Here is a 26513-nt window from a genome sequence, read left to right on the forward strand (position 1 = left end):
TTTAGGACCAATGTGAAATGAGAGTTGACACAGGAAACATAAAAGCACAATGATAATTACATTTTATCCATCCTTTCTTCCTCTTTCTTAAACCTTTCTGGGGCTTTACATTTTCAGCAAAATCTTTTCTGGCTCACCTTGAAGCACTGTTTTTCCATCTCATTCATGAGTGTTATCTTCTCTGCTGTTCTCACAGCATAAATACATGCATTTCAAACATTTACCTAAAGCTCGTCTTCTGACTTATGACTGTTATCATTTTTATGCCACAATACATTATTTTTTTTTCCCAAACAATAAACTTGCTCCACTTGTGGAATCACTTATTTGTCCTTCAGTAAGTTTTTCTTCATTCACTTGGGAATTGAATTATTCCCATTGTTACAAGATATTTACTCATATCATTCCTTGAAATGATGCTAATGTGAATTCTATCTGGTGGTATACTAGTGTTGTAGGCATTAAGCTGGGAACGCTAACAGGAGGCAGATAATTGGATATATGTACCTGAGTGCAAGTACTCAAAACTGAACTTCTGAACTACCAAAAAGGAACCCACTGTTTGCTAGATGTAACTGGTATGGGCTGGTTGCAAATTTTTGTAACACCTGAACTAAACAGACTTAGCACATCCCAAAGCCTTCGGTTAATAAAAAGACATGAGAGAGAACCACCAATTAGGAAGCTGATCAGGTGTTGTGCTTTTGCACACAGAGTGTTTAGTTAGGGAAACTGGGGGCTTAGGATGCCAGAGAGAATGGCTGGTGCTGAAAAAAAGGGGTTCACAAACAAAAGAAATGGCCTTGGAAAGAAGTGGCCTCAGAAAGGTGGTGGCGAAGATCTTGGTTTTGCTCTGGCTGGAGGAAAGATCTTGAAAGTGAGGAAAGATCCCAGAGATCACAGAGGTGCGTGAAGATGAAAGCTGGGAGACCCCAGGGAGGCACCCAGGCCAGTGACACCCCAGACTGGGAACTGAGCAGAGGCATGGCATGAACTGATGTGACTTGCTGCCCAACTCTCCCAGCCCAGCAATGACCTCCCTGCAGGGAAAAGAAGCTGAGTCCTACTGAACACAATGCTGTGCGCTAGTAAGTGTCGGAGGTAATCAAGTAGCTCTAATCTCATTGTTTTTTAAACAAATCATGGTATCCAGATCCACTAGTCTGTCTCTCGTGAGACAAGAGTGCAGGAGACAAGAGACTCAGAGTGCAGGATATCCAAAATTAGTGAGTAAACGGTCCAGAAATCAGATTTTCAACATGCAATTTCTATTAGACTTTCACCCATGCAGGTAGACGACCTATATTATTAAATAGAAAGAGACAAACATCCATATATTCCTAAAATTAGGCACCTAGTTAGGTAAAACTACACTCTGGATTTATCCCAAACCAACTACTTTTCTCTGCAGGATGGGTCTGTTCCATGATCTCACCAGGCACAGAGGTGAGGTTGACTTACCAATAGTTCCCAGAATCCTCCTTTTTACCCTTTTGAAAAATGGGTGTGGTGTTTCCCCTTTTTGCAGCCACTGGGGACTTTGCCTGACTGCCATGACTTTTCAAACATGAAGGAGAGTGGTTTGGCAACTGCATCAGCCAATTCCCTCAGGACTCTGGGGTGCATCTCGTCAGGTCCCATGGGCTTGCTTATGTTCAGGTTCCTCAGATGATCGTGAACCTGATCTTCTTCTACAATAAGTGGGAGTTCATTCCCCCAGACCCTGCTTTGAGATTCAGGGACTTCAGAGATGTGGGAGGAGCACCCACCAGTGAAAACTGAGGCAAAAAAGTTGTTGAGTACTTCAAACTTCTTCTTGCCAGTTGTCACCAGATCTGATCTCATTTATTGGGGGGGTGTGTGTACAATTTCTTTTGTCTTTCTTTTCTGATTAACGTACCTGTAGAAGCCCTTCTTATTATTCTTCACATCCCTTGCCAAATTTAGCTGTCGCTGTGCCTTAGCTTTCCTGATCCTGTCCCTACGCTCCCAGGCAGTATCTCTGTATTCTTCCCAGGTTGTGTGTCCCTGCTTTCACTGCCTACTCCTTTCCCTCTTGTGTTTCAGTTTGACCAGGAGGTCCTTACTCAGCCAAATATGCAGGTTTTGCTTTTGAAAGTGAATCTCTTGCCATCCCTACACGTCATGCCTTGGTTAGCACCAGAGGGTTAATCTCGGAACACATGAAGCTCTTTCCTCCTGGGAGAAAGTACAATGGAAGTTAAGTGGCAGGAGAGCACCCAACAGGCCCTACCTGCTGATGTGCATTCAGCCTGTAGGAGACACTACCTTCACTCTGAAGTAAACCCCTCAAAATATTCACTGAGTCAAAGTCAAGTTCTTCCCAGCAGCTCCTTGACTCTTCAGCTTCTGTCCCTTAGCACCAGTGTTGTAATGTGGGCATACCCCATAAAGTACCTTAGTGGTGAACTTGCCTTTTATTGGCTTTGTGTTTGCTCCTCTCTCTTCCTTCCCAAGTTCACAATATTTATTTTTGTTGTATGGTGTATTGATATAGGAAATGATTTCTGACTGCAATAACACAAAATTCATTAAAAAAACCCCACAGTGTAGGATTATTTCTATTTATTGTCTCTCCTGTAGAAACTAGAGAGGCAGCTGTGACCAGGAATCCCCTTTATAAGGCAATGTGCCCCATATATTTGGGACCTGGGCAAGACATTTACTCATATTTTGGATATTGCCAAAAACAGATCATAAAACACCAAGGTGGATAAAATAAATCCTGGAGGGGGGGGAGATATTACGAAACATCATTATAATCTGCATTTTACAGAGGGGACACTGAGGCATAGAGAGCATAAGCATAGTAACCAGAAGGACATGGATCATTCACACATACACATACACAGAGACAAAGAACAGATTTATGGTATTTTGTGTGTGCCTTAGCAACAGGATCATGGAAAACAGGAACGATGGCTGTTCTGTCAGTATAGGTCTCTGTTGGGTTAATGAGCTCTCTTAAAAATTTAGATTTTTTTATATCTATACATTTGCACCATCACAGTGAGAGTGGCAGGACTATATTAATCACACTAAATAGACAAAATCACATGGTTAAACTTTGTCTATTAAATTCCATTTCTTTAGTTTCAAGTTGATGGTAGTATCAGCTTTGCACCTGGTCTCCTGCATAATAACTGCAGGAAAAATATTATACCAACAAATGTGCCTACAAAAAAAAGAATGTCTGACCAAGGTAAACTGAGAACCTGGCTATTAGGACTCCTCACTGTGTAAGACCATACACAGTCACTTAAAAAAAAAAAAAAAAAAAAAAAAAGATATAGCGAGCTAAAACTGACAGATTAAATACTGTAGCAAAAATCTACCAAAATTAGAATTTTTTTTTTTTTTTTTTTAGTTATAAGAAAGGAAGAAAAGTAAATTTTGTAAGAGGTAATATGCTTTAAAGTAAAGCTTGAGAAGATGAGGGGGGTTTTGACAAATTTTTTTTTGGCAGAAATTCTCAATCAATTTAAATATTTCCATTGAGAACACCGGTTACAGAGAAGAAGAAATGGTCTTAAGAATTCTTACTGAAATGAGAGAAAGAGAAAGCTAGAGTGGACCATATGTGTCTGTCCCAAAGGTCTACTTTTGTCACGGGACATATTTTAAACCTTGCAGTGATTATATTTTAATATAATACCTATGCAAAGTAAAGCAGGGAAAACTGAAAGACATTTATTTCTCTCTGTTACTCCCTCTAGCAGCTTTCTGGTCAGGGTGCTGGTCCAGCATGGGAGAAGTGCAGAATGAATGAAGATGAGAACTTGAGTCTTTCCCATCTCGAATGAAAAATTCATCAGTTTTGAGCTGTGCAGGAGATGTTATGGGTTTAGATGGGGGAGAAGGAAAAAAGGCTCTGCTTATGTATATGGAAAGAGTTTTGTAACATTTGGGGGTTGAAAACTGGTATATAGAACTGTAAGGAACAGTAATGAAAGCATTTTTGTGACTATATTTACCTCATACAAGTTTGACTTGAAGTCATTACAGTTTATAGTTTTATATGGTACTTTATACACTTATTTCCTACTAACTGAAAAAGCAGCTCTCCCTTCCTCAAAACCAACCAAACAAAATCAAACACAAAAAAAGCCATCATCCAAAATGCAAACCCAAATTGCACCAAACCTAAATGTTTAAGAACTTTAGGGAAAGAATTGACTGAGTTTTCCTATGTACACTGAAGTCAGCTCTAAAAGTCTGTTGGCATTTTACTTATTCTTTGAGTAACTGACTAAAGGATATGGGATCATTCACAAATGCTCCCACTAAACACAAGAAAAGCAGAAACTCCCTGAAAAATGTTAGAAAAATTTCTTACTTTCAGTATTTTTAAGAATCTGTTAATCTCTTCCTCTCACTTTTTCCACCTACTCAAAGTTGGAGGTTGTAATCTGTGGTTTAGCCCCAACCTCTAAAATAGCATCTGGGAATGAATAAACTAAAGCAGTCCATCTCTTGCTACTGAGACTGTCAAGGGCATATTTGAAAAAAGCAAACAGGAGAAAAACAAGCATCAGACCTGCAACAATCTTGACAGCATACTACAACTCTGATAGGCAGCCTGTGCAGAGGGGAGAGTACAAAGACAGTTACAAATGGCAAGGTGCACATTTATGAATACCAATAAAATTCCCCCTCTGCTCTATCATCTCTTTAAGGTGCTGTTTTTCAAATAACCATTTTAGAAGCAGCTTTATAATTGCTTTCACTTTAAATACCTAAATTAAATATACATATATAAAGTAAGGAACATTTGTCTTGCACCTTTTTCAGAAGCGTGGCACTTTTTAAAGTAGCATTGCTGATTTATAAGCAATGTGACTGATTTTAAGTCATATCTGTGATTTATAAGTCAGGACTCCATATACTCTGGGTATTAAGATCTATTTTATGAAACCCAGTTTATTTGTTAAAAAAGACTGATTTACTAGGCAGATTTATTAATCATGGCTTGGAAATTTAAACTAAAGTCTTGGTTTAAAGTCTTATATTTATAAATTAGATTCTTAAATCAAATTCCAATTTATACATAATGGGATTGGTTCTAGAGATGTGCAAATAGTAATATATCCAATCCCACTACTACCTGAAGAAAACAACGATCCTGCTTTCACAATTAATTTGGTTATTCACATTGATGAAAAAATCCTATCGTTAATCAGATGGACACTATTTGGAAAGTACTCCATATCAAGGAGCCAGGCAGAAAGAAATACTGACTTTCAGGCAGGAAATGAATAGCGTAATCTGAAATATTGTAATAATCAGATTTTGAACTCTGCTTTTTCACAGTTTTCAAGCTGCTGAGTCCGTGCCCCACTGGGATTCTTATTACCACTCCAGCAAGAGAGACGGCTTTCATTTGCTGTCATTTGTCCCTTTCATATTCTGAAAGAAAATACAGAAGTGATATTAAATTCACCCTTCCCAACTTCCACTCCTAATAATTATTCACTTTTTTTCATGAAGTTTTATATGTTCATATTTCTTTCATGCCCAGAAATGCCAAACCTCTAGAAGGAAAGACATACCAAGTGCTTGAAAAGTGCAAACAGCAATGACTAAGATGGTGTATATTTGAACATTTTACTTTTTAGTCAAACTCATCTATCTGAAGCAAATTAATAAAATTCTAGAAATACTTTTCTGCCTCGTTATGCCTAGCCATGGCTTGAAGTGTCAGGTTTAGATAAGCTGAAAGCAATATGGCTGAAAGGTACATTTTCTAATCAACTTCCTGAATAATCTTTGACTCCAGACATAGCAATATATATAATCAATATATGAAACCTACTGTAGCAATTTGTCCGATACATTGAAAGTTGGTCTTATAATTCTTTAGCAGTGTCTTGCTATGTTAACCTTGACCTGCTACTTCCTCTTAAGTTCCCTAGTTGTGAAGGCACATTGACTTGAAGTAAAAAAAAAAAAATCAAAAAAAAATCCATCCTTGAGCTTGACAGAGGAAGCCTTGAGATGTTTCTGTGAGCTTGTTCTATACACTCTGCATATATAGTTTCTTTCTGAATTTATGGTGACACGGTTCATAAAACCTTGTTGGCCTACTTATATCCACGGGACTAAACAGAAATCTACAATCAGTGTGAAGGCTGTGTGTCATGCATCAAAATCGGAGATAAAAACTTCTTAAAATACTGGGAATCAGACTGCTTTTCATTTTGCTTTGTAGACAGACTTGATACACAGAAGGATAAAATGCCTTCTGTTGTGATGCTTCCCTCAGATACTTTGTACCTGGTGCCAAATAGAAAAGCATAAGTAGGTAATGTCCTAGGGACTGATTGACTGGGGATAGTTTGAGTGGCAGAGCAGACTCATTCTCAACCCACCCTCTCTCAAGACATCCTTCAGTGGAGCATGCTTTCCTTTTGTGTTTGTCCAGGTTCTTTCTCCTTTCTCTGCAGAAATCCCGACACATCTGTTCAACAGCCCCACCTCCAGCTGAGAAGAAGGTAGTGATGGATTGCAGAATCCTGTTCCACATTCTGTTAATCTTGGCATTACCTTCCTCTTCACATTCGAAGTACAGTAACTGCAGGTTCCTTTTGTTCCACCATTTCGTCCTCTTGTAGTATAAAACAAAATTGGACTACTTTGGTTTGACTTGAACTAGCAGTAAGGCCCTTGAATCACTCTTTTTAGAGATGAGCTGTCGAAGTGTACTGCAGCCTAAGTAGGAGGCAATACAGGGGCATAGAGATGAACATACCCTCTTTAGAAGTTCAGAATTTGGGTTGCAAGTACACACGTGAGACTTAGGGCAAAATTTGGTCGGCCATGTCTTGTGAAACATGTTATGAATGTTTTCAGGAACACTTCCCTCTGACACCTGCAAAATGAAAATGAAACTACCTTTGAAAGACGAATATGCAATTGATTTCGGACAGCACATAGTTCAAGTTATTCAGTTTTCCACTGGCAGTAAATAAAAAGTTATAGAAGAACTGGCTCAAATCTCAGCTTTCTCCATAACTCAGCTGCAAACTCCAGTACAAAAAGAACTCTCATACTTCTTCAGCTTTTAAAAGTCGCCTAATAGCTCCTTTTCTCAAATGAGCTGTTCTTTATTTAAAAGTGTCTTGGAACTGGTGATATTTGGAGATGTGGTGGTGACCTCCTGAGTCATTGTGAAGAGGCAGAACATTTTGCCTGACTGATGCAGAGTTCTGAACATATTAGCAGTCTGACAGTCCTCTCACAGTAGTAAGATTTCTACTGGCATTCTGAAAATGGAGAAAGGAGGTGAAGAAAGCAAGAGTGAATGAGAGTGAAGAGTGAATTAATAAAAGAAAAAAAGGAGAATAGCAAAGGAGAACATAATATGGTCTTTTCCCTGTGTACACAAATGGGGAATTATTCCTTGGCTACATCAAGGAATGTAAGGTTGAAGGGGTAAATGCTATTTTGTAATGAAAACAGTAGACATAGAGGACCTATGAAAAGAAGAAAATTACCCCACCTCTCCTCCACAAGTTAGGTAAATATTGCAGTTTATAGATTAAATTGTGATTTAGCCATACATATCTCTACAAGTGCACCAGTCACTAAGCTTTAGTAGTTAATTACTGGGATTAGTTTAACTGTAGTAGTTATGAGAAAGCATAAAACACCTTTCTCCACTCACAACAAGGTCTACAGATAGTGCCACACTGTTCATTAAGGAGGGCATGTTCTCTATTCTTTCGGGGCTCTAAGAGAATAGGGACAACAGGAGAAGAGATTACAGAGGGATCGGCTATAAAGAAGAGAACTTCCAAGTTTCTAACAGAGGTAGCTCTTCTCTTCCTTGAATGTACTCAGCCTGTCACTTTTCCCCATGTACTGACATACAAGGAGGTCACTCTTGGAAAGACCTCAGGTTCCAGATGTACTCAAAACCAATAATACTGAAGACGGCAAGACTGTGGTACAGACATTTGCTCTTTTGTCTCTGAAACCCTTAACTTCATCATTATTTTAGTTGAAAGGAGCAATGAGTTTGAGCTATCAGTTGCCATGTCATCACTATAAACTTCCTATATACTGTGGTGAGACACATTTCAATATTCAAAGCAGAGAGAGACTTTATTGGATTTATCATGAAGGAAAAAGACAAGACAAAATAAATATTAAAAGCAACACATAAAAGAGACAACTAGTGAGTGTGATGTAAGTACCTGGCAAGAGTAATAAGGTAAATCCCAGGGGAGAAAAATATAAGGAAACAAAAAAGAAGAGAAATTCTGGTGGAAGCACATATTAACAGAAGAAAGATATAAGTGCATAAGGTAAATATTGGGGAGAAGGCAGCAAAATAACAAAGAAAGTAGTGAGGGAATAGGAAAATAATAAAGTACAGGTACACCAACTGGATATAATAAATCACTAAAGTAAGGCAAATATTACTCTAATAGAAAGGGAAAACTATGACAGCTGCTTGGAATAAAGTAAAGACTTGAAATAAGACGTGTATATTGCAAATGTGGCCGGCAGACTACTACATGAGGCTTAATGCAGGCAGAGTGAAAACAAAAGCAGACATATTTTGGATAAGTGAAGCTGTGAAAGGTTTGACTGATAGACATTTGATTATACAAGTGAGAGAATATCCAAACTAGAACGAAAGAAATGTTTCAGGAGCAGCTTGAGCTTTCCCCAAGTTAGCTCAATGTTTTTCAAGCTGTGATACAGTGTGAACATAACAAAAAAGAGATTTGCTTATTTGTAAGATTAGGAATGAAGTAAAACAAAGCATGTGTGATCTGAAGTGTTTCAATGAAATACTGTTCTCTATGCTGAGTGTGACTCCTGCACAGGACACATAAATACTTACCCTGCTGTTGCAGCGGGTTATTTATTTTATCTTAGTGTCCAAAGGGAACCATAAGGTCAGAGCTCTTATTGCTCCACAGGCTATTTACAGACTTCTGAATGTGTGGGTGGTGAGAAGGGTCCCAAAAGCACCAGAAGACTGGCTGGGCATTCACGCCAGCTGTAAAGGAGCTTAATAAACCAGGAAAAGTGTATAACCGCAGTAAGAATACATATTATGCAGGACAGCAGTTGTACAGTTTAATGGTGCCAAGATTCCTAAAATCTATGCTCTGTTTTGATCTGGTTTAGGGGACTTTTAAATCCCTTGATATTTTTAGGGACCTAACAAAAGGAAATGGCTGCAGATGATCAATTCCAGGCAATCATGGTAGTCGTACCAGAGCTCTTGGAGCTCACCCAGCTGAGCCAGATCCTTTTCGGTGGGAGAAGAAGCCAAGACGAAGATCTTTCCTGGAGTCAAGTGGCTTGCTCAAAACATATGCAGTCTTTCTCCTAGCAAGGATTAATCTTTGTCCAAACCTTCCAGGAGAAAGTCAGTTTTAAAGTGACAAGAGGGAAGGACATAATCCTTCAAAGTATCAGAGCTAGCAGGAATGGCTTTCACAATTGGAGGCTTCTGGTGACAGAGGAGGATAAGGAAAAGATCAAAGCATGAGTTAATGCTTCCTCCCCTTTCTCCCTTATGAGCTACCAAATACAATTGTACAGCAAGCTGTCTGCCAATTGTGCTTGCAACCAATAAATTCAATAAAATTGTCTGGTTCACTAATTTTTTGTGTCTTATTTGTCTTAATCCCATGGATAATGAATTTAAACTTGTTCTATGCTGTCAGCACATAACAGGGTGGAAAGTAATGCTGAATAAGTGCTGGGGACAGAGCTGGCTCTGAGAAAAACCCTAAGAGATCTCAAAGCTGCTTTGGTTTTGTTCAGGGATATTTTCATGACCTGAGTGCTTCCCAGTTTCAATCCGGGAAGGTCTTCAATTGTAAAGGTCTTAAAAAACACCCAAAGACCTGTTTGCCTCTCTCAATATATGTTGCTTCGTATCATTGCTGCTCAGACAGCTGAGACCCAGCCTGCAGGCCAAAAGCTGCAGAAGCTGGGCTTCGTTGTTGGTCCTGGCCCCCTCATCACACTTAGGAAGAGCAGATCCAAGCCAGCTTTGATCCAGCGTGGGTCAGGACCTACACAGGGTGAGCAGCAAATATAGTATCACTTGTTTTCTTTACATGTGTGTGTCATTATTTGCAACTTGCCCCTAGTCAACTTTGTATCAAAATGCTATTAAGCTAAGACAAAGATCTTCCCTTCCTCCCTTTTGTGAGAATATTTCAAAAGCCTAGCAGTCAAAGCACTTACATAAAATGCAAAATTGGCTACATTTGAGTATCTTCTTTCTCTGGTTTGCAGCAAGGTCTTAACCTTGAGTCCCAACCCATTCATTAATGTAGTAACTGTGGGGTAATCTTCATTTCCCATCCACCTTCCTGTAAGATGTGTACCCCCACAGGTACTCAGGAGGACCAGCGTGTGGTACTTTTTCTCCCTCAGCTTAGGTAAGCTCACCTGCAAACACAAGTCCACCTATCATCTCTGTATTAACATCTCAATACATATATATTTGCTCAAGTCCTGTGCATCTCACTGGAATCATCTTACTGAATTTTAGTTATCTGCAAAGTACAAGTGTATACCTTGGTGCATAACTTCAGACTTCTTTAATAACCAAATAGACATTTCTAGGGTTTAATTTATCTCTCTTTTGATATCTATCTATGCTGTGAATCTATACTGCCTAGCTCAGTTTTTGACAGACATATGGGTTTGTTTCCTATTCCTTTCATCCAAACTAAACCAACTCAGCTTGCCTCTTCTGCTGTATATCTCCAGTCATGAGCCTGCACCCACTGTGACTCATTTTTGCATTGTGGCAAAATGAAGCTCTGAATAACTCCAGTCTTTCTCTTCTTTTTTTCTTTTTTCCTTGGGTACACATCATATTTTGTCTGTCAAAACTGGATGCAGTCAACCCCATAACCTGATATCTCTATTAAAATATGCCACTTTTTGGGTATCCACATGCAGGCAAGGCTAGGTCTTAGCAACAAAACCTAGCAGATGGTTTGGGAAGACACTGTATAGTCATCTGGTTTTCATTGCTAATGTGATTTCACATAGTCAAATAAATTATTCCTAGTGATAATTTGTTTTTTTACTGTGGATTTTTCATACAGGGGCAATGTCTTTTGATATAAACGTATGTAATTGAAAATCCAGTTGGGCTGGTACTCAGGCAAGATAGTATATTTTTAATGTCCTAAGGGGAAAAAAAAGGAAAAAAAAAAAAGCAAAAGAAAGACATAAAAGTGGAAGAAGAAACATTTTAGCTGTGCAACAGCACAGGAATTGAATGAAGACCATAAGAACTAAATGAGAATCACTATCAAGAGTTTTCTATTGACTACACTTATTGGTATGATATCTAGGTGACTTTCACTTCCTATGGACTTCCTTCTTTAAATCTTTTATGTGCAGTATACTACAATAGAAGTGAAATTGTGTTTTGTCATGAAATAAAAATAACAAACATGTATGTTGCCCTTGTTCCCACTGGAAGGAACACCAACAGAAGGTTATGCTCAAAAATCACGATTTCCCCTTCCCTTCATTTCTATTCCCCCTTCCCCTTTTCTTTCTCCTTCCCTTTCCTCTTCCCCTTCCCCTTCCCTTTTGTCTCTCCACCCCAACCTGTCTTTCAGCCTGTCTTTCAGACATCTATTCCTGGATGACATCTTGCCAGCAGGCTAGACTTAACACATACAATAAAACTCAGCTGTTTGCTTTTCCTTTCAAGCCATACTTCCTTCCCAGTTCCCATCAACGTTGACAACCCCATCCTCCTCCTTGTCACTCAGAGTCATAACCTGGGATTCATCTTCAGCTCGTTCCTCTTCCACAGCTCGCAGATTATAACCCTTTCTTAATCCATTCACTTTTCTTGTATATAATTTTTGGTGCCTGGCCTTTTCTTTTTTGCTGACTCCCTGAGCCCTCACTCTTGCCTTAACTACTGCAACAGCTTCTGTTCTGCCATCCCTGACATCCTCATGGCCCTTCTCCAGACTGTAAAAAGCAGAGCTGCTGGGATTGTCGTCGTTGCCCATCACTCTCTCCATTGTCACCTTTCCAACCTTTTAATCACTGTACTGGCTCCCTGTGTTTCACAGCAGTAATTGACACTTCTCCTTAACATCCTTCACAACTTTGACCCTTTCTATTTTTCCTTTCTTTTATCTTCCATCCATCTGTAATGCTGGCCTTGTAAAAACACTTACCTAACTCTTTAGATATTCTCGTCCTTCTGCTTACACTGCCTTAAGGCAAGACATCTTTTCCAAATTTGTCTACAGCCATTCCACACTTCTTGTTTCACACTCCTTTTCAATGATTGCTTTTTGTTCTAATGTCCAAAATATGCCAATGGAAAAATGGTGGCTTGGATGAACAGTATTTCAGGATAGTTGATGTTAAAGTCAACCAGTATTAGGATGATCTGAGACCACTAAAATATGACCAGGTTTTAATGTTGATAGTGATTATTATGACGAATATTATTTGCTCTCTATTTAATCTGGACCAGGAATTTTTGCTATCTGTGTATGTGTCTGCAGAGCCTTATAACATAGGATCTCAAGTCAATAAGACCTCTTGGTAATGCCACACTACTGTGGTTTTACCAGAAACGACTCTTTGATGTTTCTTTACAACAAAGTGTAATACAGGTAAACACTCAAGGAAGCGGGAAGGACTCATGTTGGAGAAGTTCGTGAAGGACTGTCTCCCGTGGGAGGGACCACACACTGGAGCAGGAGAGGAGTGAGGAGTCCTCCTCCCCCTGAGGAGGAAGGAGCGGCAGAGACAAGGTGTGAGGAACTGACCCAAACCCCCATTTCCCGTCCCCCTGCACTGCTGGGGGGAGAGGAGGGAGAGAGAACCAGGAGTGGGGTTGAGTTCAGGAAGGAGGGAGGGGTGGGGGAAGGTGTTTTAAGATTTAGTTCTTATTTCTCATTACTCTGCTCTGATTTGATTGGTAATAAATTAAATTAATTTCTCCAAGCTGAGTCTGTTTTGCCCATGGCAGTAATTGGTAAGTGATCTCTCCCTGTCCTTATCTCGACCCACGAGCCTTTCGCTCTTTTTTCTCTCCCCTCTCTGGCTGAGGAGGGCAGTGATAGAGCGGCTTTGGTGGGCACCTGGCGTCCAGCCAGGGTCAACCCACCACAATCACCTTTAAAAGCATTTTGAGGATGCCCCTTTCCAAGACAGAGCCCCTACTTATTGAGTAGGTATATATTGGGCTTTCAGTCATCCATTGTAGTTAAAGTTTAATGTGCTGCTAGGATCTTTCTGGAGTAAACTAGTGAGTTACCTCCAAAGCAAAACGTGGGTGTGATTCTGGAAAGTTTGCCCTAGAAAGCAGTCCCAAGAGGTGGCACAGATGAAACTGCACCGCAACTGGCTACTTTGTCCTATGCAGTGCTACGGCATCCATTAACTCACCTTTGTGATGTCATGGACTTATGTATCTTCACTTTCATGCAATAAAAATATTATCCTGATAGTATCCAGCCAGGGTCAAGCCTCCACACCTCCACAGTTAGAATTAGCATAGAATATTTGCTTTCAGTGTCAGATCTCCTCTTTTATCTGGTGAGAGTTCAAGTGACTTTAAAGAAGAGTTTGAAGGCTTCTTGAAATAGTTAGCTTGTTTTTGAAAGTACAGCACCAAAGTCATTGGCATGTCTACACAGACAATAGAATGGGAACTATACCATTAGAATAAACAATATTTCTTATACTTCATCACATATTATATCCTATGGATAAACCCACTGAAAGCTAGAATGTTAATTTAATAATGTAATATGTAAGACATACAGAAATGCCTTAAAGAAAAAAAGAAAAAAAAGCTTCGGAAATATCAGACACACTTTACTCTTTCTGTTTGTATTTGTATATATGCTATATTTTCAGTGCCTGGACACTTGAGGGTATACAACATCCATTACTTAACTAACACTAGCTCTTTGGTGATGGTAATGAATATACTAATGTAAAGCAGGGTTGACCTACAGTCAATCAATCTGATTGGCAATTCACATTTAAATAATGATTATATGTATATTAATTATGAAATAGTCACAAAAATACACAGTGTGGAATGGTATTAATATTTAGAAAATCAGCATTTATTTGCACCACTTCTTTGCTTTGCAGCTGTGGAAATTCTTCCAGTGATTTCCTGAGAGTGATTGAAAAGACTGGACATAAATAAGCTGCAGAAATGTAGCAGAATGTAATATTTGCTGCTGTAGGAAAACTATTGGTAGTGGTTAATAGCCAGTCCCAAACCATGAAAACAAATCCCTAAAGATACTGGGTGCAATTCTATCCTTGCTATATTCAGATCATGCTTTAAATTAGGCATTCTTCCTATAAATTTCTGTCATAAGACATAAAGAAAAAAATGTTAAAACAATCTTATATGAGTAACAATCTATGAAATTACCTAGAGAAAGACAAAGAACTGTCAATATACTCCAGTCAGGGAATAAGAAAACTAAAACAAGCAGTATTATCTGTGAGTACATTTAGGCTGGAAAATAGAAAAGGTTTTGCTATTTGAATAGTGACATTTTAAAACAGGATGGGTGAGAAATCCTAACCTTAAGATTGAGGTTGTGAAGCTTATGAAAGTTATTATATGATGCATAATACCTGCAGGAAACAGGAATGGAAACTAATACTCAAGAATTTTGTTCTACTCAGATATTACTGCATTCCTAAATGAGGTTACTAAACTAAAAGCCAGTCTCCTGTTGGTACAGGGCTTGAATTTCATGAGAGCCGCTTTAAATATCCTCCATCAGAAGGCTGCTATTTTCATTTGTCTCCTTGGCTCGAGGTGTCCGTCTTCTCTGTTTCTGTGGGGTGGAGAGTCACAGAAAATTCCAGTCTTGTGGCAAGGTGTTAGTCTGATGGTTGCAGGTGGTCATAAACTCATGCAGTAACAACGGTACCACCGTTTTTCTAAGGACTGGGTTGGCTGTGGCCACTAATGAACGCAATGAAGAGCAGTTTTGAGTTACTAAATTCATCATAGACACTCCTATAGTCTATTATTTTGATAGCTATAGCATTTATTCTATGTTTAATACAAAAATGAATCAGCTTAATTAAAATAGCATTATTCTGAATTGTAGGCATTATGATGAACTTCATCGCCTCCCTTCATTACAGAGAAATTGTGATGGTCCAGTTTCCCACTGTGTCATTGGTACTTATGGAAAGAATGGTCTCCATCTTATGTTCTTGTAAGACTCCATCTTATATTCTTGGGTCTACCAAGTTAGTGGGTAAATCAATTCTATTCTTTGCCTTAGGTTTTTGTATTATTTTTATTTTCTACATTTTCTTCTCTTTACTTCAGTAAAAACAAAGCGTTACAGAAACTTGTGGTGTCACAGGTGGGTTGGGAAGCTTAATTATTGTAATTTTATATTTCTCCATTAAAGAGAATGTAGAAACGTAAATTATTAAATATTGCATCACACTTGAAAGGCAGCCACTTATTTCTTTTAAACATATACTGATGTTTTATGTTACACATGAACACTTAAAATGACTTTGGCAAGTGTTGAAAGACATGCAATCGTAACTGCTCAGTGCTTGGAACTGATTAAAAAAATCTGGTAAAATATAAGTTGAAATGCTTTATCAGACACAGACAGCACCACAAAGGAAATTCAGTGGACTCACCTGTGCCCCTAATAGTAACAGAAAAGAAAGAAGCCACTATAGCTGTTCCCAGAATAATAAAAAATAGTAAACATATATCCTTTAGGAAATTTCTCATTTGGAACTGTACGTGTTCATATGAATACACACTTGCAAGTAAACATGCACCAAATTCACTGAAATACCCTTTTTTCCTCTGTCCTGTGTTAGTGAAGGCTTATATATTAAACACCATTTCACTCCTTCTGCAGAGACCATAGCTTGAAGCAAAGTCGTGGGAAAAAAAAAAAAAACAAAACCAATTTTTTTTATGCAGAAAGACACTAGAACTGAAAATTCTCATCTCTAACTAAGCATAGTAACAAATCTACTTTTACAAAAAGTGAAATCAGAGCTTCAGATAACGTCAGAAATGATCATAGTATTTGGGATTCAGAGGGCAAATGGTAGAAATATTTCCTGTTAGAGGCAGAAATGTCTGCTGTACCAGGACAATAGACTCTGCAAACTTAGCCACCTCTGAAGCCCAAAGTCTTTAACTATGTTGTCTACAATACGACTATGTCTCTGATATTCTCTCTGTACTCCCTTTATAGAAAAAAATATTTTTGAATATGATTTATCTGCCATTTTTTGTGTTACGTTATGTGATAAAAAGCTCATCTGCAGATCCACAAAGAAGTTCAGAAAGACCATGGCAGGTAGAGGACGCCAAATACTGCCCCACTGAGGTGCAGCACAGGAGCCACCAGCCCATCAGAGGCCTGTGTCCACAAACTCAGAGGTGCACAGCAGCATAATGACAGGTGGAGGGAACCCAAATTATGGACTCAGGAGAAGGGACACTATTATCAAACTCATTATTAGTGCTAACATGATCACATTTAATAATGATGTTCTATTTGAAATACATGGGTAAAAGGGCAGTAAATTGTCTATAGAAACATGAAATACAAGGTGTCTTTTGGAAAAAGCATAGTAATATCTTTTAAGTGATCCGTCCCTGCCAGAGACTACTGGGGATTATACAAGCTAATCACAGCATGTCACCAAATTTCGGCGTCCTTATCAGTGATTTCAGGAAATGATATATACTTTTTACTTGTTAGGCACAGATCTCACAAGAAATCATTCATTAGTAACTGTAAAGTGATTTAACATTCATGAAATAAAATCATCAAGTGATTAAGAAAAAAAAATACTTGGACATGGGTGCAGTCAAACAGTGCATGATATAGAGGCAGCTCTTCCCTCGTTTTGCAGAACCTTAAATTCTGCCAAGTGGTTTAAATCTCCATTTACAAAACGCAGTTCTCACACTGTCTCATTTCCAACCAGAGCTGCTTTACGTGCTTGTCCGACTGACTCGGGAGGACAGCAGGGCAATGTCACTGCAGAACCTCTCAGCGTTCTGGTCTGGTAGAAAACAATTGTAAGTGGCACTGTGTCAGATGAAGACAGAAGCCAAAGGGACCGGAGTTTTCCCTGTCTTTAGAAGGATGCTGTACTCTGAATAAGATTAGGGCGATGACTTCAATATAACAGCAACTGACATGTGGAAGTGTAAGAAAGTTGTGGATGATACTGTAGTGAGAACCCTCAGAAGCCAGATGTCAAGGTGGAAAGATCAGCATTCAGCTGCATAGCTCTCTGATCTTTGCAAATTAGTAATTTACTAATATAGGTCAGACTTGTAAAAGGCAGAGTTTTCTCCTTCCTTCTGGATCAATCTGGTAGAAAGAACAGTTTAAGTGTAATGCTATTCTGTTTGTTAAGCCATGTATTATTTATCAGTAATAAATTAGGAATTTTAAACTCAGCTACATTTACAACTCTTCAGTACCAGTCACACTTAACATATGTATCTCAAGAAAATGATATTTATAAAATCAGTTTTAATAATGTTGCTGCAGGAGTGAGGACAGGGTGTAACAACAGAAATGAATTAAAAATGCTCATGCATTATTAATACTGAATATATAATGCCTATCAAGGAAGGAACTGCAATAGTTTAATAAGATACTATTCTATGGATATTGATGTGTCAATAACTCTCAAGTGATTGGTATATTCATTCATGCCTCATTAAAGATTTACTGGTGTTTAATTCCAAGCAAACTCAAATATGAGACACATATCTGGAAAAAGAGGCAAACTTTTAATAATATCTCCTCATTTGTTTATTTTTAATATAATCTATCCAGTAATACTTTTGTAGCAAAGTGTTTGTCGCTCAGACTGAAATGTTGTTCATAGTTTATTAAAGATTTATTGCTGTTTCATCCCAGAGGAACACTTGCATGATATGCATTATAGAATTCTAAAGAGTGCAAAGTAAAAACAAAGACTAACCCTATTCATTAATATGTTATTGTGTGATTTTAAAGTATGACACTAACTTTGGGACGTGGCATTTATACACTGAAAATGGGATAAATGCTTTTCAGATTTTATTAAGTTTTCTGGGAATTTCATTGCTGAGCATTGTTGAGCCTGACACTACTGACTGAAGATCCACCATGCCCATTTATTTTGGACAGAGTACCAAACCAGCAGGGTGGTTAATGCCGTACAAGAAAATCTGGTTTGTTTGCAGTACTCTAACCTAACTGCGTGGATGACATTCAAAGGAAAATTGGCAGTATGCAGGAGAAGAAAGGGTAAAAGCAGGAGAGAGGAGATCTAAGTTAATTTAATTCCTGTTGTGAAAATTTTCAAATGCTGAACTACAGCTGAAAGACAATAAGATACAAGATTCTGATAAAATCCACTAATGGAAATGGAGATACCCAAAACCGCATTTTGTGTCATGGGTTTTCAGGATGCGGTAGTGTGACACAAAGCTTTTTATGGGTTCTGAAATGGAAGGCTGTGTTTGGTACAGCTGTGAAATGAGAGGCTCTCATACTGAAATATCTTTTTCATAGTTTATCATATATAACAGGTAGTTTTGTAAATCTGTACAAAGTGAGTATAAAATGCTGACATTCTGCTGTGGTTATATTTTAAATCTGTTTTTCATTCAGTTCTTAAAGACAAAAATGTCTGCACCAGGTGTAAGTCTGTAAAAAATCAGACTCCTAGTGTTTCATTGCATATTTCATTAAATATGCCAGATAAAGTTCTTTCCTGCTCTCAGCTGCCTTATTTGAATGTCTACCTACACAGAAGGGTATGCAGTATTTCCGTATGTGTAAGATCCAAAGGAAGAATTAATATATCCCTAGATACCTTTGTGACTGTGAGAAAACTTAGTGTCCTTCAACGACAACAAATAATGTTTGCCCTTCAATTTCTTTTTGTAACCCATTTTAGCTGTGAACCTTTGTAGATTTATGCAGATTTAATGCTTCTTCTCAGCTATCATGTATTAATTTCCAAAACACTTAGCAATTCAGTCTTCTAGCAGATCTCTGTATATTCTGAAGACTCAAGCTTAAAAAAAAAAAAAGCAAAAAAAGAATTCTAAGCATCAAAAGTTAAGACTGAAAAAAGCAATTTTACACAGTTTAGCAGTCTATAAAAATACGAGTAAGCAGATACCGTAAATCACTAATAGAATACTGAAACTTTTCAGAACATAATGTAACTAGGCTAAAAAGTACTGCAGATATAACTCCTAGCAAATCTTTCAAAGCAACCTCAATTAATCTTAATTTTTACTGTAACATTTATCAGAATTAACACACGAAAGATTATATATGTGAGCTATTTATATGATAATGAAATTGTATAAAATCTGCACTATGCACGAATCAAGCATTTATATTTGCTTCCTTTCTTGCTGTGTTTATTTTGCAATATCGTAATTTATTTTCATATGCCATATTTATGAATTAGGAAAAGCAATCTATAGAAGTTTTTATCCATAAAAGGGACCATACCATTAAGACTTTTATAGTTCCCAGTGTAAGCACACATCAGCTGTGTCAGTTTAGGTAAGTGATAATCTACTTTGTGCTCCTTTTTTTCATCTGTAAAATGGGGGTTTTACTTCCGTCCCTGTCTATTGCATCCAAGAGACATTATGAGGATAAAAAATTCATAACAGCTTTATAGCTTTCAGATATTATGCTGATGATTATATATATTATAAGATTAGAAAGTAAAGCACTATTTCACAGATCTTATTTTTCACTTTAAAATGTTATGTATCCTAACTGAAAACTTCTCTAGTTTAAGAGCATTTATGCATTTTTCTATTGGAGAAAGTCATTAGCACTCAGGTTTTGTTTCGCTCATAAGCAGGGGCATCAGCTATATATAAACAGTATAACAAGTTTTGTTGATAAGGATATTAACATAATTTGGGGAAAGCTGAGATATTTGTAATTATTTTGGTTGCCCTACCAGTTCCTGGGGAAGTTGTAAAATAGGTCCATGAATGAAAATAAAACAAGACATGTCCAGAACAAACTCCATATTCATTACTTGGGCAGTTGGCAAACCCTGCTGGTGAGAAATTAGGTAATCAGAAACAACTTCATTAGTGCTGCTAATTTTAATGATATTATCAGTCTGTTGCTGTTTTCTTCATGAGAAAAAAACTTCTTAATAGACTGAAAACTATATTTTCTTGGATTATGCCAGTCATCAGACAAATAGTCACTAAAAAGACTTTTTTCTCCTTTTCTGCTACTACCCTTGCATGTGAGAATGTAATCTTTGTCCCTGTCTTTCCCTCTTTTTTTTGTTGCTACATTTCCCATACCACGCTTGCAAAGATATGGTGAAAATGGGTAAGGAAGGAAACGATGTACAGAAGCAGACTAACTATCAGACCTTTTTAGCTTTTTACTGGCTAGCAAAGAATGACCTCCACGCAGTCCCAGAAGCGACACTCTTGTTGGCTGATCAGACAGCGTCATACTAACACCAATTTGGAGTACATTTACAGCAGCAAAGAATTTAGAGTGAGAGCTCTTTTTTTCTCTCATACAGATGTACTCAGTATTTGCCTCAGTTGCTTTCTTAACAGATCACCTTCTTTTCCCCGTGTGCTCCTCTCCAAATTCCCAGATAGCCATAGCAATGTCAGAAGCAGTTTCTAAGCTATTGGTTCAGAGATAGCAGAATGAACAAGTGGAAATATTTACATACACAGTCACTGTGTGGCCCTTCCTCCCTATATCCAGATGCCTCTGTGTTTTTTGTACAATTCCATTGTGAAAAATAGTGGTGAATTAAGTTCACTGTGGCTAAGTTGTGTCAATATTACCTGCAAAACTGGTGCTACATAAATGCATTTGATCCAAGCAATCCATAATAAAACACAACCATTTCTTTAAGATTGAAGTAATGAGGACACTTTTGTCAAGTGCTGGTAAAATCTCAAAATGTCTGAAGTAAATGAAAAGGTTTTCATGGAATTAAATGGGTGCAAATAAGTAGTTAATTTTTAATAGTCATATTTATTTAGTCTTGGAATAAAGTACCAGGAGAAGTGGAAATTCTCTATTTTTGAAGTTGAGCAAATGTCTCTGAAACACACAGTAAGTTAAATGCCTATTAAACTGAGAGTGTTACCTGTTTCTTCAAGAATATGTACATTTAGTGGCATTAGAATTTTTTTCCTGATTTCTAATTCAATTTTTTTTTAATCTCACAAGATAGGCTGGTGCAGGGGCATTGTGTTAGAAAGGAGGCATCTTTTGCAAAAAAATAATAACTGGTTTCTAATTATTACTAAAGTGATTTGAAAATGCTAATAATTGTATCAGACTAAAGAGATAATGTTTTGCTTTCTTGGGGCAGGCTGCATTTCAGCACTCTGTTCTTCATGTTGGTAACAGAGATTTCTTTGTAGATCATGCAGTACATGCCTAAGATTTTTTGCACTATTAAGAATACTATTAGCAAAACTATTCCCTAGATTCGTTTGGCTTCACTGCCAAAAGACACTTACTGACCAAAAAAAAAATCCTAATATAAAGAAGATGATTTATTTTGGGGTACGGAGAGATAAACTGTCTTATGATTATTGGACCACTCAGTACAAAGATTATTCTTAGTGATCCAACAAAGTTCTCATTTTTATTAACAGTCCACATTATTAATTATTTGAAAATATCTATTATGCTCCTAGCTGACAAATATAAAATTTAGAGGGCACAAATCTTTTACTTCAGGTACTTAAGATACTTACAACCTTAATATTTTAAGCTTTAGAATCCTTCTCACACAACTTTTAATGGAGGAAAGTATTACCTATACCAATTACATATAATAACATTTAGAAATATAAATGAAAGTTTCAAAGTATTTGTAGTGTGATAAATCCTTTACTTCTCTCTCCCAACCTCCCAAATTTTATGTTTGTTTAGACCATGTGATACGGACAGGTATTTTGTAGGTTTATCCTGGTCTAATATTTTACAGCTACATGAATATCTTAAACCAGAATAGAGATAAGCATAATATTCTTACTTGAGGCAGTGTCCTGGTATTGGAGTGACTGCATAATCTGAAATGCTCAAATTTAAGAATGTAAATCCTCCTTTTTCTCTTCATCAGCACTTGACGATAAAGTGTCTTCATAACTTAAATTATAAAGAAATTATAATAAAATCACATATACTTCTATATTACATATATTTTATACATATTCTGTTTAAGTTTTTGGTTGGTTTTCTTAATATTTGTGTGAAACTCATGTACAAAGATAGAAGAAATTGTAAAAATGTGTAATTTGATGTCTCAGCAAGAGATTATCAAAGTCATAGCCATCATTACGTTTCAGGCGTTCTCATTCTAATGCACATATATTTATAAAATATATATAGCTTATTCTATAACCATGCTAAATTGAAGGCCTCTGACTTGAAGATAACTTGCTGAATTCACTGCATCATAAAGACCATTTCCATACCTGTGCCTTCTATGGAGATGATTCTGAAAGTGCTTTAATTTCCTCTCTTCCCTTCTAAGACACTATGGACAGATTGTTTCTAAGTACCAGTTTTAATCCATTAAATTTAATGACATTATTCCAGTTTTATATTGGTGTCGGGCTTCAGCCTGATTTTTTTTTTTTTTTTTTTTTTTTTGATAAGGTATTGACTTGTTTCTTGGTCCCTGACATGTTTAATCACAGGTCAATTCTACCAGAATCTGGTGGTAAGAATAAAGAAAATGCTTCCCTCCAGATTTTGCAAATTCAGGGTCTGACACTATGTAAGTATTCCTCTTGAATTAAATGGAGTACATCTAATGTGAAAGCTTTGTAGACTGCAAGCTTAGAATTGTACAGAATTAAACAAGCACAAACGAAAATGATCTTATGCTACTAATATAACTGGACTATCAGCTTTAGTGTATTGAGTTTTGGTTCAAATGATTTCATTGCTTTTTGTCGATACGAAGAAATAGCGAACGGTGTTCCTGGGAGACTGAAAATCTGAATATTTATGAATATGGGATCAATGATTAAGATAAAAGCATCTCTTTGCTGATCACAGACTGCTCTCTTCGGGTAAAATAATAAAACAAAATAATGTTGCAATATAAAAAAGTCAGAGCTTGCTGAAGGTCAGAAAATGTGCTGCAGGCATTGAATTTGATAGTCACATCTGTCCACAGGGCAGAGCGCTTCCAAACAGAATTAAAAAAGGCAGATACTATACCATGGGGCATATGTATAATAATACCACATACATTCATTAATATTAAATAATGTTTTCATATTTCTTTAAGAGTGAAATGTTAACAAATTTGGCGTGATGCTTGCATGATACCTTAATATTCTTGGGAATCCAGGGGCAAATATTTGAATCTTGTTCAGAAAAATTATTCTAAAATTGCAGGTTAAAGATGTCTAGGTGTAATCTGGCTAACTCGCCTCTGCACTCCTGAAAAAAGCCGTTTTGGTTTTGTCCTGATATTTTCATAGGACAAGTAACCATGGGTGGGCTGTTGAATGTATTTCGTTTTAAAGTTTCACTCCCACACCATTTTAGGAAATATCGAATACACAGAGCTGTACCAAAGTGGGTATCACTGATCACTTTTTACTGGTGAGGAGATTCTGACACAAAGACTTGCCTAAAATAGTGTATTTTAAAGAGCTACATTCTGGACCCTATTTTATTTTGCTTTTAGACTTATGTATGGAAAACTCTGTGGGGTTCATGATTATTTCTACTGAGTTCAGTTTGGCTTACATCTAAGCACACAGTATCATCCAGCTTTTTTCTTTTCTTTCTATCTGCTCCTGCTCATTCTATACACTTTGTAAGATCCCTTTGCTCTGTCCTTCAGTTTTCCCTCATTGTTATTACTGCATTAGTTACTACAAAATTGTTTAAGAGTTTAAAGCAATATATGAAACTTCAAGTTGTGTACAGGCAAAAAACTGTCCTCAAATGATTTTCCCACATCTCCTGCCTCCTGAATAGATGGATGCACGTCAGTGAGCAGCTGTGCTGCATTCTGTTGATCCTCACAGTTTCTGCATGCTATTTGAGAACCTGTCCTGGACACTGAATTATTAATTATCCTGTGGAGAATTATAGTACCTGCCAGTATCATAACCAAGTATGCCTCAGACAATAATGCATGTATTTTTGTAGTATTCCTGTAAAATATTTGGCTATATATCCCATCTTACAAATGGGTAGTTGAAGCAGAGAAAGGCCAAAAGTTTCTAATCTGGGGTGCCTTATTTGATATGCTGACAACACACTTTTTTAAAATCTTTGCTACAGGACAGCTTGTCATGTGTTCAAGGTACAGCAGTCGTGGACTTCAGTTGTTGTTACATGAGCTCAGCAATTTTGTAAATCATCCCCTGCCAGTTCCGCTGGTAATATGTGAACTGTGAGGCAATGTATCGTTTTTTTTGCTATGTAATTGCTTGATTTGGTCCTCCTGGAAGAAGGGTAGACATAACAATAGGAAAAAAAAATTGCTAACGTGAACAAACAGCATCATTTAAAAGCTTTCTGAACAAATGTTTTCTCTCCTTTCCATTCTCCCTGTTGTGTTGATGGATTGGTTTTTTTTATCAAAAAGCAAAATATTCCATTATAAGCCATTAGAAGTATTTTATAAATACTCTGTGAAAACAGCTGATATGCTACATGCATCAGTCATAAATGCATACCCAACCAGCCAGAAATATGGCAACACTAAATAAGAAAGGTGATAAATAGCTAAGAACTTCTTAATCATAACTTCTCTGTAGCTCTTCTTTAAGTCTCCTTTCTGTATTGATGGTATTACAGCTGCAGCTGTCAAACCAGGCACATTATTATTTTTCTCTCTCTCTTTTTAATTTATTCTTCATTTAATCCATAACTATTAGCTCAGTTATGCCCTGCAAGATAGAACTACCCTGTATACCTACTGATATTAATTAGAAAATGCTTACTAATTTGCGCAGTCAAGATTTCATCTCATGTTTTGGCCTTTCCATTCACAATTCTTACAATCCCTTCGATGTTCTCCGTGCTGTTGAACGGACACAAGGTAGCCATTCAGTAGAGGAGGCAGAAGAGGAAAAAAGGTTCAGGGAAGGAAGAGAAATGGAGGTTCCTGAATTTAGATAGAGTGGACAGTTTCAATAAGAATATTTGCCTGTTCTTGTTTATCTTTTTCTCCCTGTTCAGTTTTCTTGAAGCGGTGACTCATGAGGGTAAATGTTATTCGCGGCTTCATGGAAAAGTGGCATTAGTATTTTACTCTTCTCATGATCAAAACTGCAAAAGCAATTGTGCATAATCTCTAGGTAAAAGAATCAATGCTCTGCAGAGGATAAGCATGACAACTTGCAACTTTAAACACAAATATTTGAGAAGGTGACATAAAAGATATACAAAAAATATGAGAAATTCCTTTTCCAGGCAAAGATGGAACTTCTTTGTCAGGAGTTGTGTTTTTAAGAAGGTTATGAAACCTTTACTTAGAATTCAAAGGGAGTTGTTAACTTTTTTTTCACTTGCTAGTTGTGTCTTAGTTTGTCCACAGATTTTCAATTCAGTTTGAGACAGTTTAGAGATTGCACAAAATCCAGTACCAATAGCTAGTCACCGCCTTCCTAATATACAGTCAGTATACACGTGTCTGTCCAGATGTATACATATGGCTTCTGAGATAATCCATAGGCATGTTCTTTCCTTAGGAACATCAAATTTCTCAGGGAGATCATCTCTGTTCTCCACTAATTGGTGCAGGGTTCAGGTGAACAGACACAAGGCAGTGTATCCGAGGTTTTAGGCTCCACAACAAAATGTTTAATTGGATGAGGCAGAAAAGGGACCTTATCTCCTTGCAGTAATGATTACACCAACCGCTATATCCCACAGCTCTTTCCAGAACCCATTAAGTGCTGAACACCCAACTTCTTTACCTTTTGGAGGACTTAAAAGATACAGCAGAACCATTTTGTACCTCATTTTAGCAGGGAGACAAATCAAGAGACAGAACAGCCTGAGACAGACTTGCCCAGTTACAGCTTAAACATCTGGTAGTCTGCACTTGACGTGAAAGGGTCACTTATTCAAAGTGTATGCCACTGAAAATCATATAGTATTCTTCACATGTTCGTTTTACAGTTTCATTGCAGTAATTTAGGGGGAGAGAAGGTCATCTGAAAGTCTGCCTTTCTGTGACCTTCATCAACAATACATGAATGAGTCTTATCAGTCTTGTCTGAGACTTATATGATAAATGAGTAGCTCAAGCATTAATATATTTGTAAAGAGTTTTGGTTTAGTGTTGCCAGTTGATATATGCTAAACTACTGTAAAATATAATTTAAGATTTTTTTCATTGGATCTCCTGGAATTTCTTCCTTTTTTTTAACCAAATGTCAAAAGATCAATACATTTAAATAAAATATT

The sequence above is a fragment of the Haliaeetus albicilla genome, chromosome 15 (genome assembly GCF_947461875.1).
Source record: "Haliaeetus albicilla chromosome 15, bHalAlb1.1, whole genome shotgun sequence".
In the NCBI taxonomy this organism is placed as follows: Eukaryota; Metazoa; Chordata; class Aves; order Accipitriformes; family Accipitridae; genus Haliaeetus; species Haliaeetus albicilla.